Here is a 14,306-nt window from a genome sequence, read left to right on the forward strand (position 1 = left end):
GAACTCAATAAGTGATGATTTGATTTCCAATTAACGTTTTATGATCAGGAACAGGGAATATGTCTGCAGGCTGTTAAACCAGAAATGAATGAGGCTAGGATATGTGCAGCTCGGGACCGAGAAGTAATGCTAAGTCTTGACTAGAAAGATCACTAGTGGGGCCAGAACATGCTTATGGCATCCACTAACTAATTCCATACAGGAGTAAGAATGGAAAGACATGCCTGTTTGTCATGTTCATAACTAACATAAATAAAGAATGCTCAAAAGGAGCAGTAGTCGTTGGGTCAGAAATCATTACTATTTGCTGACAGTTGTTGAAGGAGAAGAATAAGACGTTAAGTTTCTCATTTATATGACTGGCTGACAGAATATCAAAATTAATTATGTCAATGAGCTGAAAGGCATTATAAATTTATTTATTTTACATTTGTTGACCGGGATACTCTGACTGAGCTAAAATAGCCCTTTTTCAGCAGAGGCCCGGGGAGAAAAGCTCTGCATACATATACATAGAGTTTAAACATAATCAACTACGAACAATTTAAACATAATAATATACAAAAGCATAAGCATTTGAAATAAGCATGAGATGATCACAACAAAAAGTGAATAAAGCAATTATAGCCGACAAAATTAAGGAAGGAAGCAACATAAATAGAATCATTTTAGTTTTGTCAAATGAACATGAAATAAACGATATTTAGTATTTTAGTATTTTACTGTTGCTGCACATCAGGTTTACGGGAGGGAGGAGAGAGATGAGAGTTTTAATAGTAGTGTGTGGTGGTTGAGTAGTAGTATAAAGAGGTTTCCTACATAGAGAAGACATGAGGTCCAAGAGAAGACGTAAAGCTAGACAGAGCTAATGGGTGACAAAGCAGAGGAGGTCAATGAAGTAAATAACATAGGAGACAGGTAAAGGACTGTATTAGGGGTGATAGGGAAGTTTATGGGGGTACAGTGACAGGACCAGTGAATTTTTAACTATTCTTTGGTAGCTGCTTTGAATTTTTTGGGGTGATTGAGGGACCTGTTTTCTAATGGCAGCTGGTTCCAAGAGATGGTGGGATAGTAGCTTAGGAGGTCGCTTCCCACTTTGGTCTTAGGTTTATAGATTTGTAGAAGGTTTTGGTCTGAGCTATGAAGTGACCTAGTGGTAGTGTAATAAATAAACTGGGGCAATAGGAAGGCTGGTATAGAATGGAGTAAATAATTTGAAGCTGAGAGAGAAGGAGCTGGTGAGGTAATTCTAGCCAGTTTAAGTGTTTTAATGAGACAGTGGTGGGATTTACACGTTTGGTGTGATGCAAATCTTGCTACTTTGTTGTAGGTTGATTCTAGTTTAGTAAGGAGAGAAGAGTATAGATTTGTGAGGATTTGGGAGCTATACAATACACTGGGTAGGAGGTAAGCATGAGAGAGGGTTATTTTTGCTGTGTTTGTTAGAAACTTTTTATTTCTTTAAAGGAGGCCAAGTTTTAGATGTGTCTTACGGATACAGTTATTAACATGTAAGTTGAACTTAAGTTGATCGTCTATAATGACACCTAAGAGTTGACTGCTAGATTCAACGTTGATAGGAATGTCCTTAAGAGACAGAACAGTGACATTAGGTTTAAGGTAGTTAACATTTATAGGTAAGAAGAGTAGGAGTTTGGTTTTATTAGGGTTCAGAATAAGCAGGTTGTTAGTCAGGTTTCAACTGAGTTAAAGGATGCCTGTGTGATAGAGATGAGTTCAGAAGGAATGTCAGCAATGGTGATGACTGTAGAGTCAGCTACATATTGTACCAGAGATGACGGAGGACAGGAAGTATAGAGTAGGTTAGTGAAGATATTAAAAAGGACTAGGCCAAGAATGGAGCCTTGGGGACTCCCATTTTAACTGGAAGAGGAGGGGACATGGATCTGATTGCCAGAAGTCAGTTTTCAGTCTTTGCAGTCATATATCTCTACATTCTACACATGCGCAGGTACACACACACACACACACACACACACACACACACACACACACACACACACACACACACACACACACACACACACACACACACACACACACACACACACATCACCAGTTAGCAGATTGTAGGTGACTGAGTACAGAGATAGAGCTTTCAGACACACACACACACACACACACACACACACACACACACACACACACACACACACACACACACACACACGCGCGCGCGTGCACATATAGGTCTGTAGGTTCATAGGTAGGTAGTAGGCTATCAGCCCAAGGGTCTATGTAAGCCTAGCCAGCAAAGTTCCCTGGCTTTCGCCACCCAAGAAGGTTATTTTCCTGTGCCTCTGTCGGGCAGAGCCACAGAAGTGATCCCTGGGGTGAATTTCCTTTTTCCCATCCACTCATCAAGATTTTTCTTGAAGAGTGCTAATGAGGGACTCTGCTTGACATGGATAGGTAGCTTGTTTCAGAGGATGGGAAGTCTCTGGGACAGGAATCTATCCCTCCAGCATGTTCTGTTTATTATGGTGACAAGGTTTTGGTCCCTGGAGCATGTAGCTTGGACGGATTGGGATTTCTTTAGGTGTAGCATGTCCAACAGCTCTGGGCTTGACATAGCTTTGTATGTTAGGCAGAGATCACCTCGAAGTAAAGCTGGAATTTTTGAGAAGGTCAGCGTAGGGCATCTGTTTGAGTCCTATAACCATTTTTGTGAGTTATTTTTTGGCCTTTCCAGCTGTTGCAGATGTCTTGTGAGGTACATTCCAAAAGGGGTGTTGTACTCAACAATGGGTCTAATGAGAGCCGAGTAGAGGGGAACAATTACCTCTTTTTTCCTGGATGAGGACCCTTTTGTGATGAGGTGTGCCACGTAGAAGGATTTCCTGACTACTGTAGCGATATGATTATCAAAGGAGAGGTTACTGCCCACCTGAGTCCCAAGGTGTCTTATCACACCTTCAGCATTAAGTGGACTGACGCTTATGTGGTAGTTCATGGGTACCAGGTTTTTACCAAAGGGGATGACAATGCACTTTTTGGCATTGAACTTAAGACACCAGGCATCAGTCTCAGTAAGGCCCTTCTGTAGATGTCCATGTCGTTTGGGGACTCAAATATGGCATCTAATTTGTAGTCATCTGCAAACTTCATCAGCTAGAGGCTAAGAGCTGTGTTAGCCTGTACTTCAGATAAGTAGATACCAAACAGGAGAGGACCCAAGATGAACCCTGTGGTACTCCACTTCTCACAGGTTTGAAGTCAGATTTGTAGTCTGCAACTTTTACAGTTTGGGTTCTGTCAGTGAGCCAGTTGGCAACCCATCTTGTGACATATGGATTTATACCCAGTTTACTGAGTTTATCTATGATTCCAGAATGGGGGATGGTGTCAAAAGCCTTGGCGAGGTCAAGATAGGCTGTGTGAACTTTCTTACCCTCATCTATGGCTTTGGTGACTGTTTCAAAGAAGTTGATCAGGTTCAGGAGGCATGATCTGCCCTTCACAAACCTGAACTGGGTGGGGTCCAGAGTTTGGAAGTTACCAATGTCTTTGTTTATGAGTTCCATGATGATACATCCAATGGCCTTGCAAACCAGGCTCATCAGGCTAATAGGGCGATAGTTCCCAGGGTCTGTAGTAGTTCCCTCTTTGTGGAATGGTATAACTGTTTCTGTGCACCATTCAGTGGGTACAAAGCCAGACTTGAGGCTGTGATTGAACATGGTGCTTAGGTGAGGGGCCAGTTTGTTCTGAAGTCCGTGTAGAATGCAGCCTGGGATGTTGTCCGGTCCCAAGGATGCTGTGTTCTCGGGTTTGGAGAGCGCACTTTTTATCTGCTCAGTTGTGATTGCAGGGGCACTGCATTCTTCCAGTATGGATATGGGCCCTTTAGGGGGTGAGGGGGGGAGTAAAGTTGGCACTGAACCTATCAGCCAGGATGTTGGCGATATCAGTTGGTTCCGTAATTTTCGCGCCATTGTGCTGTAATTTAGAGCATATCTGGGTGTTGCTGCTGAGATTCTTAACATAGCTATAGAATGCATTGTGGTTGTCCTTAGAGTCAGTGGCAATCTTGTTTTCATAGCTGGCTTTGGAGGATTTTATGAGGGATCTCAGCTTCTTATTGAAGCTGACTAGGGAGCTCCTCCACTCATGGGATTTTACTCTCTTTTGCAACAGTTTCTTCCTTCTGTTGTAGAGTTTGTTTATAGCAGGGGACCACCAGATTGGCTTCCTTTTTTGGAGGATAGCAACATGGTTCTGCTAGGGATAGCATGATCCATGCACTCGTCCATTTGTATAAGATTCGGCAGTCATTCATAGGTTCATAGGCTGATACTAGGCTAACGGCCCTAGGGCCTATACAAGTCTAGCCATAACAGTTCCCTGGCTATTTCTTCCCACAATATTTATTTCCCTGGACCCCTGTCTAGCAGGGTAACTGACCTGATCCCCGGGATGAATTTCCTATCTCCCATCCAATCGTCAAGGTTCCTTTTGAAGAGGGCCAAAGAGGCACTCTGCTTGACATGTGTGGGCAGTCTATTCCAGAGTCTGGGGAGTCTCTCAGTCAGGAAACTATCCCTCCAGCAGGTTTTGTTCATTGGATGACAAGGTTTAGATCCCCTGGAGCATGTGGCTCTGAGGGATTGGGATGTAGCATGCCCAACACCTCTGGGTTTGACATGGCCTTGTATGTTAATCAGAGATCACCTCTGAGTAGACGATATGCGATAGAGTATAGGTGGAGTTCTAGTTTTAGATGGTCAGCATAGGGTATCTGCTTTAGGACTGTGATTCTTTTGATGAGGTATTTCTGTGGCCTTTCTAGTTGTTGCAGATGTCTTGAGAGGTACATATCAAATGGGACATTGTATTCTATAATGGGTCTAATAAGGGATGAGTACAGTGGGATAATGACCTCCTTAACTGTATTGTCCATCTGCATGGGTGTTGTGAAGTTTGCCACTTCTGTCTTAAGAAGCATGAAGGTGGCTTTGGAGAAATCTTTTACAGTGGTTTCCTTAATGGGGGGAGGGGCGGACTGTGGATATCTAAGGTGCTTAGCTTATGGTTGGATCTGACCAACGAGGAGTTGACTTCAGGTGGGGAACACCAGTCACTCATGTTCATAATGACTAGGTCTAGGATATTATTGCCCCTGGTGGGAGTGTGGATAAGTTGATTCAGAGCATTGGAGTTTATGAATTCTAGAAAGCATTGAGCGAAGAAGTTGGTACATGAGTAGTTTTCCCAGTTAATGGTGGGGTAGTTGAAATCACCCATTATTAGGGTGTTTGGTTAAACCCTAATATTTTCTAGTACATCAAGAAAAGAGGAGTGGGAATCCTGGGGCATGGTGGGGGATCTGTAGCAAGCTACAATATGGATTGCAGTTTTGCCCAGAGTTAGTTGCACTTGGATACTTTCAGATGCATTATGTTGGGCCACTAGCCTGGATATGTGATATCCTTGATGAATATGGACTCTCCTCCACCCTTGGTGTTCCAGACCTGGTTAGATGGCCGAAAGGTATGGTATGAGTTATATCCTGGTACTGCAGGGGTGCTGTCTGGAGCCTTGAACCTGGGTTCAGTCACTGCACATATATCGATGTTCTCCATTTTAGACAGTGCCTCGAGTGAGTGCATTTTGAGGTTTAGACTTCTAGTGTTGAGTAGCATTACCATCAATTTTTTCTTGCGTGTATCTGTTACGATGGAGGGTTTGTCGTTTGAACCTTGCCTAATAAAGGCACTATAGAGCGGCAAGAGCCTTAGCCAGTATTCAGAATCCCAATGGTGACAGGTGCAGGCCATCTCTGGCAAAGCATCATGGACTATCGACCATGTCGTCCCAGGCAGACAGATACTGGATCTCCTTGGAATGACACCAGAAGCTTAGCCAATTGTTGAACTCAATCATTTTGTCCTTGTAATGCGCTATCATTCTGGGTGAAGGCAGGATGCTACTCAAGGCTAGGATCATACCTGCCTGGATTACAAGATCGTAGAGCTCCTCCATGTCTCTTTTCATGTAGTCCAGGGAGGTACATCTCAGGTTGTTCACATCAACATGGACAATGACTGAGTCATATTTGTACTTGTTGTGGAGTGACCTGAGTGTGGGTTATGTGCCTGATCCTGGCACCCTACAGGCAGCTAACAGTAACCTTCTCCTTGTCTATTCTGGTGAGTGGAACATCAGTGTGCCTGACTATAGAGTCACCTAAGACTAATGTGTTAGGCAAGTTGTTTTGCCTTATGGGCTGTAGTTGAGTGGCACACTGGGTCTGTGTGTTATGTGTCTTTTGGGTTGTGTTGAGGGGTAGAGGTTACTTGTGTTTCTGCTTTGGAGGTCTCTGCTGCTTGGGCAGATTATTATTGAGAGCCTCTGAGAATGTTTTTGTGTATCAATGTGTGGGTTCTGTGGTGTGGGTATAGCGGGACTATGTGATGACTGTGGTGTGGTGCAAGTGTTCACCTTCTCCTCTTGACTGAGAAGTTCAGTCTTGTGTTGAGAGAGCTTTGCCACCAGTTTGGCAAGATAAATGCATCTCTCACAGGTTCTAGTGTTGAGTGGTAGGAGGAGAGGGTTGTCAGTGTATATGAGACAATTGTTACATTGACCCAAGATGCCCAGATTCATCAGGTAGACAGGAGAGAACACCAGGAGCTGTCCCTTGGGCATGCCTGGGTAATCGCTATTTCCCTCTAGAAAAGTGAGGGAGGTAAGTAGTAGAGCTGTTTTCCTCGAAGTAACTTGAAAAAGATAAGTACAAAACTGTTGACCACTTGGAAATGAGTAAGGTTGAGTGCTTCAGTAATTTATAGCTTATTTAATGCTTACAACATATCTGAACTAGTGCTGAGTATGGAAAAGCAGATTCAAGTGCTAAAATTAAGAAACTGGCTAGTTCTAAGGGAAAAACTAAAGAGCAGACTTTATTTTGCAGGGAATAGTTTAATCCTAGCTAAGTGGCACTGTGCGATGCGTAAAACCGGGCAAACATGGGTTTTTAAGCAGAAAGATGAAAGGGATAGAAATAGCCCAAAACGGTCAATAAAACTAAAGTTTCTGAGCTGAAACCACTCCTCCAGCGACAGATAGGCTGTTCCAAACCTCACCACTCTCACTGATGAACAGAGAAGTTTCCCTCTATCTTAGAAAGGTCGGGGCAATACAGGAACTTACACAACAGCCCTAAATTCAGCAAACCCTGAAAACTGGAGTTTACTAGATCTAGAATGGCGAGAAACGAGTAGAGGGATAGGATTTGTTTTTGGGGGGGGGTTATTTCAAAGTTTAAAGCAAATTCAGCAATAAAAACACTTTTAACATGGAAAATAGGCTATCGCACTTGAGTGTGTAGCCCTTTACAGTTAAACAGATGAAAAACACTTAAAAAATAAAAAAAGTGCAAACAGTATTTGGTTTCAAAAACAGTACAGATAAGTAGTAAAGTTAATAAAAAAGTAATCAGATGAACAGAGAAGCTCCCTTCTATCTTAAAAAGGTCGGGGCAACACAGGAACTTACAAAACAGCCCTGAATTCAGCAAACTCTGAAAACCGGAATTTACTAGATCTAGAAAGGTGGGAAATGAGTAGAGGGATAGGATTTTTTTTGTTTTTATTTCAAAGTTCAAAGTAAATTCAGCAATAAAAATAATTGTAATGCGGAAAATATGCTATCTCACTTGAGTGTGTAGCCCTTTACAGTTAAACAGATGAAAAACACTTATAAAATTATACTTTAAAGTGCAAACACTATTTGGTTTCAAAAACAGTACAGATAAGTAGCAAAGTTAATAAAAAAGCAATACAAGAGACGGTTCCAACAATGACTCTTTTCAGCTGCACCAATGGTTAAATCAGGTGCAGCAAAATAATACGGCTAGGAATACCAATGTTCAAAGTTTTTCCACTATTTTGGATGAATTTCATGATCTCATATGGAGGTATCGGAAACTGGTTCATGAAAATGTTTACTTTAATGAATGTATAAAAAGGCACCAAGTGCCTAAAGGGCTCAGATACTGGAAATATCCTACAGGTCTGAAGGAAAACAGTGCCTTGCACAAGGACTTAGTGCAACTGTTCGACCGACAGGGGTGTGATTTTCTCCAGGTACTCATTAAGCACAATTCAATTATGATGGATGAGTTGAATATAAAAATAGAAGAATTGGATGGTAAAATCAAACAGCAAGCAGCATTTACTGCATGTGAAAATCAATATCATGAAATTTTCACGCAAATTGATAAATACAGTACAGTGGTGGTGGAAAGGAAGACCCGGAAATTAGAAAGAGACAAGATGGACTATTCCAAAGGTCGAGCCTACCCAAAACCATCGCGAGGACAGGAACGTGATAACAAAACAGAGGTTTTTCCGCCTGACAATAGAAATGGCGTGCAAGTACAAAATCAACAGGAAAATAATGTGCAGCAATTCCCTTTAGAAAACAACGATCTTCGTCGCTCGGAGGGGCTCCGAAACAAGGGGGAGTACAACTCGAGGAACAACAATGGGAAAGTATGGAGGAGGCAGAGGATGAACTCTCGGAACAACTACAGTTAAATGATGTAAGTTTCAACAACAATTTTTTGTATGACGACAATTCATTGTATGAAGACAATACTTATGAGCTTATTACGAGTACTACTGGTGATTATCACATTCATAATTATAGTCAAGTCTTGTTAACTATTGAACATGCTGATATTTTCAGCAGAGGCTTAACATATGTACCAGCAAAAAGGGCTAAAATTACTGACTTATTAACTGAACTCAAGTTGATCATGAGAAAATTGAATTTAGCAGTTTTACACCAGGAAGCGCCTGGGATGGAAATCAGTTCCATGTATATTCCCTGTGTGAAAAATCCACCACTGCATCCTAGAATAAAACTGTTCGAAGAAATATGTGAGCTTGACTTCAGGCACTTGTTGCAGCAAAACAAGCGACAATGTAATAATTTCAACAACTTTTCAAGGACACAACAAGACATATTAAGTGAACTAAAAGCCACTAGTGATCTGCGCATCATGCAACCTGATAAAGGGGGTGGACTTGTGATTATGAATGTACATGATTATAATCAAAAATTATTGAATATTTTGTACGATGAAGCATATTCTGAAGCTTCTATTAATGAGATAAATATTTCACATTCTAGAATTGATTACACACTTGAGGATATGTTATGGCAGGGGCAGATTACAAATGAAGCATACTATTACATGCAAGTAAAAAATCCTAAGATTCCTGTAATGTTTGGAGTACCCAAGCTACATAATAACGTGCAGCATCCACCTATGCGACCTATAGTGGATGGCACTGGCTCCAAAACTTATTATATAGCAAAATACATAGATATGAAGTTAAAAGAAAAGATAAAAAGTTTACAATATATTTGTCATGATTCATGGGATTTTCTTACTAAGGTCAACAGTTTATCTATTGATAAAATAGATGAAGTGGTATTCATCACAGTGGATGTTAAGGATCTATTTACTTGTATACCGCAACAATTGGGCATTGGTTGGTTCACTGATTTCTTTTTTGAAATTTTATGTATACCTCAGGATGAACTCAATGCACTTGTTGATCTTTTGGAACTTGTTTTATCGAATAATTTTATTTACCATGATGGACACTATTTTAAGCAAATTAAGGGGGTGGCAATGGGCTCCCCCGTAGGTACTCTATATGCAAATGTCATCATGGCGGTGTGGGAGCATAGATTTTTGTTTCCATCTGAATTTATGCAACACATACGGTTATACAGTCGATTTTTGGATGATTTATTTTTTCTCTGGAAAGGACCCAAAGAGTTAGTTGAACAATTTATAAAATATATAAATTCTACTACTGATTTCTTGGTTTTCACATATGAATTGGACAGTAATAGCATAGCATATCTGGATGTACTCCTGCAAAAAGATTGGGTGAAAAATAAATTAAAAGCTAATATACATCGTAAAAAAACATATTCTAATAAATTTTTGCATTTTCATAGTCATCACCCCCAGCATGTAAAAAAGGCTGTATTGAAGGGACAGTTAGTGCGAGCAGCACGCATGGTCTCTGAATATGACGAGTTCATTAATGAATGTCATTATATAGTCAATATGTTTAAAAATAGGGAATATCCAGAGCATTTTGTTCAAACTATACTGCATGAAGTGGTTACCAAGAGGGAAAGTGGTTTTTATAGACCACTATTGGAAGAAGCTGATTTTACATCTTCACACTCCACAGAGGAACACACTTTTGAACAGTTGCCAGAAACAATGGGTAACGACAACACTTCTGGTGGTGACACGCATTGCAATATGGGCAATTCTAATAAGGTAAAATTTAGTAAGGCCAATACATCTTTTATCACTACCTACACACAGGATTCAGAGCTTATAAAGGAGCTAATTATAAAAAATTTTTTTTTATAAAAGGGGATGTACCATTGGTAAACCTATTGGGGGCACATCCTTCTATTATATATAAAAGAGACAGTAATTTAAAGGATTGGTGTAACACTGTTTCAAATTCACAGAGAATCATATAGGCTCTGTGAGGAAATGTAATATGTGTAGGTATTGCTCACATATTATGGAAACTGAGCAAGTATGCATAAACAGTGTCAGTGTACAAGTAAAAGGAAAATACAACTGTAACACCTCTGGGGTAGCGTACGCAGCTTTATGTACACAATGTTCAGCCTATTACATAGGTAAGACTGAACGGAAGTTAAAGCAGTGTATTTATGAGCATCTTTATGACATCAGTAGGTGTTCAGAAAACAATGCACTATATAGACACATAATGCAATACTCAACACATAATTTCAAGTTTCTAGTATTGAAGCAAGTCATTTCCTCACCCAGATTAGGTCCTTGGAAGATCAAATTAGAGTCAAAGGAATACTGGTGGCAAGTATTTCTTAATGCCACAGTATTCCCAGGTATAAATGATTCTATTTCTATCACCAGTATTTTAAAATTAAGAGCTCTCAAAAGGTAAACATAGGCACATTTTCCCATATGTGGTCAAACAACATTTTTAATATATAGTATACATTTTTTTAATGTTGTTCATAGCAAAATCATATATCATTCATTACACATTCACGATAGTATTTTTTATTTAATATTTTTATTAAAATTAATTTTTAAAATGTATGTTTGCATTATATATATTTTAAAACAAATATTTATAATATGTTTTTAAATGCATATATATTATCTATTTACTTTTTTTGGATATTATTATATTCATATTCACATTACGTAAGGGTAGGAAAATAAATTAAATTAAAATTATTATATCAGTTCATGTTGTATATTGATATCACAAATACATACATATATACATTTTTATATTTTCCATATATATATTTTTTATGTAAAAAGGAAGTATTCATGTGGTTTTATATACACAACATCAGTACTTGATTTAATTAGTATTTAAATAATGAATTGATTTATTGGATAATTGTTGTATTGGTAGTATTATAAAATTAGCATAACCAGCATTTCAACTTTGCCTGATGAAGGCTGGAGTAACACAGCCGAAAGCGCTTACCATTTTTTCGTTCAATAAACAGTGGAATTTACGGTCAGTTGTCCGCTCTTGTGTTTGTGCTACTGGGCTATTTTTTATATAGTTCCTTAATCTCATAATGAGCTGATAAATACTCAAATAGTAATGCTGCAATTTCAGTCTATAAAATAATGTCACATGCATATTAAACCAGATGACAGCACACCTAGTGAACACCTGCTGCGGTCACTGAATGGACATTTCATGTCCACTCTGAATACATGCACTGAATAAGTACAAAATGCACATATAATAGATATGTGCAATGTGGAGAAATGTAAGATGAGCCCCATTCCATTCATTTTACACATGCATGGTATCAGCTGTTGACCTGACACTGCTATCTGATTCATACCACAGGCCAGCATCATGCAGTGCTGTAGTGGTCAGCATGAAATATTAGGTCTGCTGCTACATAGGTTCATAGATTAGTACTAGGCTAACTGCTATTGCAAGTCATTTTAAGCCTAGCCAGTTATCCCTTGCGAGACTCAAACCCTGTACCTTGTGTTTGTAAGGCAAACACCTTAACCATTAGGCTACCCTCCCACATGCTTACAATATGCAAATGCATCATATGTGCTGCAGTCACTCTAATACATAAACACATTCTAGCTACATAGTTCTCCATAAAATTATTTGTGGTTGTCATTACATCTCTTAAATGACGTGTCCCACTCCAGTTGCAGTAACACTTCATTCCCATTGAGAAAGATGACATTGAATACAATGCAAAAAGGAACAGTAAAGCTTCAAATATACTGTCTCACAGAACTGTGGCAGTGAGTTCAGGCTTCAACTAGTTATTTATCTGCCAGTAAAAGGAAATCAGTATGAGTACTATAAACATGAACCTGTCAGATCCAAACACCAGTTTGCTTCAAGATATGTTTATGGCTTCTCAATTACAACAAAATAAATGAATCTGCTATTGAGTCACTTCCATTGCAAGTCATATACTGAAATGGCTTGCAATAAAACTGACACACTGCTGATGGGGTAGGAAGATCACTGCTGTTTATCAGTGTTCCCATCATGCTGTCTGTCTTAATGCATGTGCATTTAGCTGATGACACTGACAACTAGTTGGTGATCATTGTATTTATCATTTAGCATAACTAATAACTGAATTATCCCTGCAACTGTTGGGATGTACAGAAAAAAAACTTTTACAATTAAAAATTACATGCCTAATAAAGTTCTTCAGGTTCATAGATTTTAAGGTAGTTACCAGGCTATCACCCCAAGAGCTATTTTAACACTAGCCAAGCTTACCTAAATTAAACAAAATATTGCTGATGTGTCAATACCCCAAGAAATTTATGTTTATGTTTATGATACCGGCTGCCCTTGTCTATTAGGGACACAAGTGCCAAACCAGGGGTAAATTTCTGATTTCCCATTTCTTGGTCTAACATACATTTGAAAAAGATTATAGGAAGCTACTAGGTAAATGGCCCTATGGCCCTTACAAACCTAGCCAAGTTCTATCCTTATTTCCATGATCAGCACCTATTGCCCTTCTCCAAGAGGGACACAGATGGAACTGACAGGGTGAATTTATGGTTACCCATCCAATCGTCCAGATTGTGTTTGAAGAGGCCCAATGAGGTGCTCTGTTTGACATGAAGTGGAAGCCTGTTCCAAAGGTGTGGTAACCTCTGGGAGAGAAATCTGTCCCTCCATCAGGTTCTATTAATGGCACATACTAGGAGGGGTTAGGAATGAGCTTTTACTTCACATGGATGGGAAGCCTGTTCCAGGGAAGGGTTAATCTTTGGCACACATACCTGCCCCTCCAACATGACTTTCTTATGTTGCAGACAAGGTTTAGGTCCTGAGAACAGGTATTTCTGATTATATTTGTTTTGTGGATGTACAACAAATCTATCGGTGTGGGATCAGGGAATGCCTTGTGGGTTAGGCATAGAGTAACACATAACAGTCTGTAGGAGACCAAGTACAGGGATAGGGTTTTGAGATTGTGCACATGGACTAGTGCTTTACTAGATATATTCTTTTTGTGAGTATCCTCTGCGGTCTATCAAGCTGTTTCAAGTGCCTGCTCAGGTACACACTGAAAGGTGCATTGTACTTTGTAGCAGGTCTGAAGAGAGCCCAGTACGGCAGAACAATGACCTCCTTTCACCTGCATGCCATGCTCTTATTTATAAGTTGTGCAACACAGAATGATTTTCTTACCACAACAGTGTTATGGTCAGCATAGAGTCTCAGATCCCTGACCACTGGTTCTACTTTCATGGCATGTTATCAGAATGGTAATTTCCAGGGGTGGAGAGCTTTTCAAACAATACACAAAGAGTTTACGTCCATGGTTCTGTCACCAGCTGTTTGTCTGCATCAGGCCCTCTTGAAGGGTATCTACGTGTTTGGAGGATTCATTGCCAATACCTAGTTTGCAATGAATATTACACTGATTTCAGAAAAGTAGATGCCAAAAGGTACTGATCCCTGCGGGGCTCCACTGGTAACTGGCCTCTTTGTGGAGGTGGATTCTCTGTCCTATCTTCATGTATCGTATCAGTGAGCCAACTAGCTATCCATTGAGAAATATATGGGTTTCTGCCTAATTTTGTAAGTTTATCTATAATACCCGAGTCAGATATTGTGTTGAATTCCTTGGACATGTTGGGAAAAGCAGTATGTACTATTTTCCCTTGTCCAGAGCTTTAGTAGCCTTCTTGAAGAAGTCTACCAGGC

Source organism: Protopterus annectens, chromosome 2.part0 (assembly GCF_019279795.1).
Source record: "Protopterus annectens isolate FY-2018-M chromosome 2.part0, PAN1.0, whole genome shotgun sequence".
NCBI classification, from domain to species: domain Eukaryota; kingdom Metazoa; phylum Chordata; order Ceratodontiformes; family Protopteridae; genus Protopterus; species Protopterus annectens.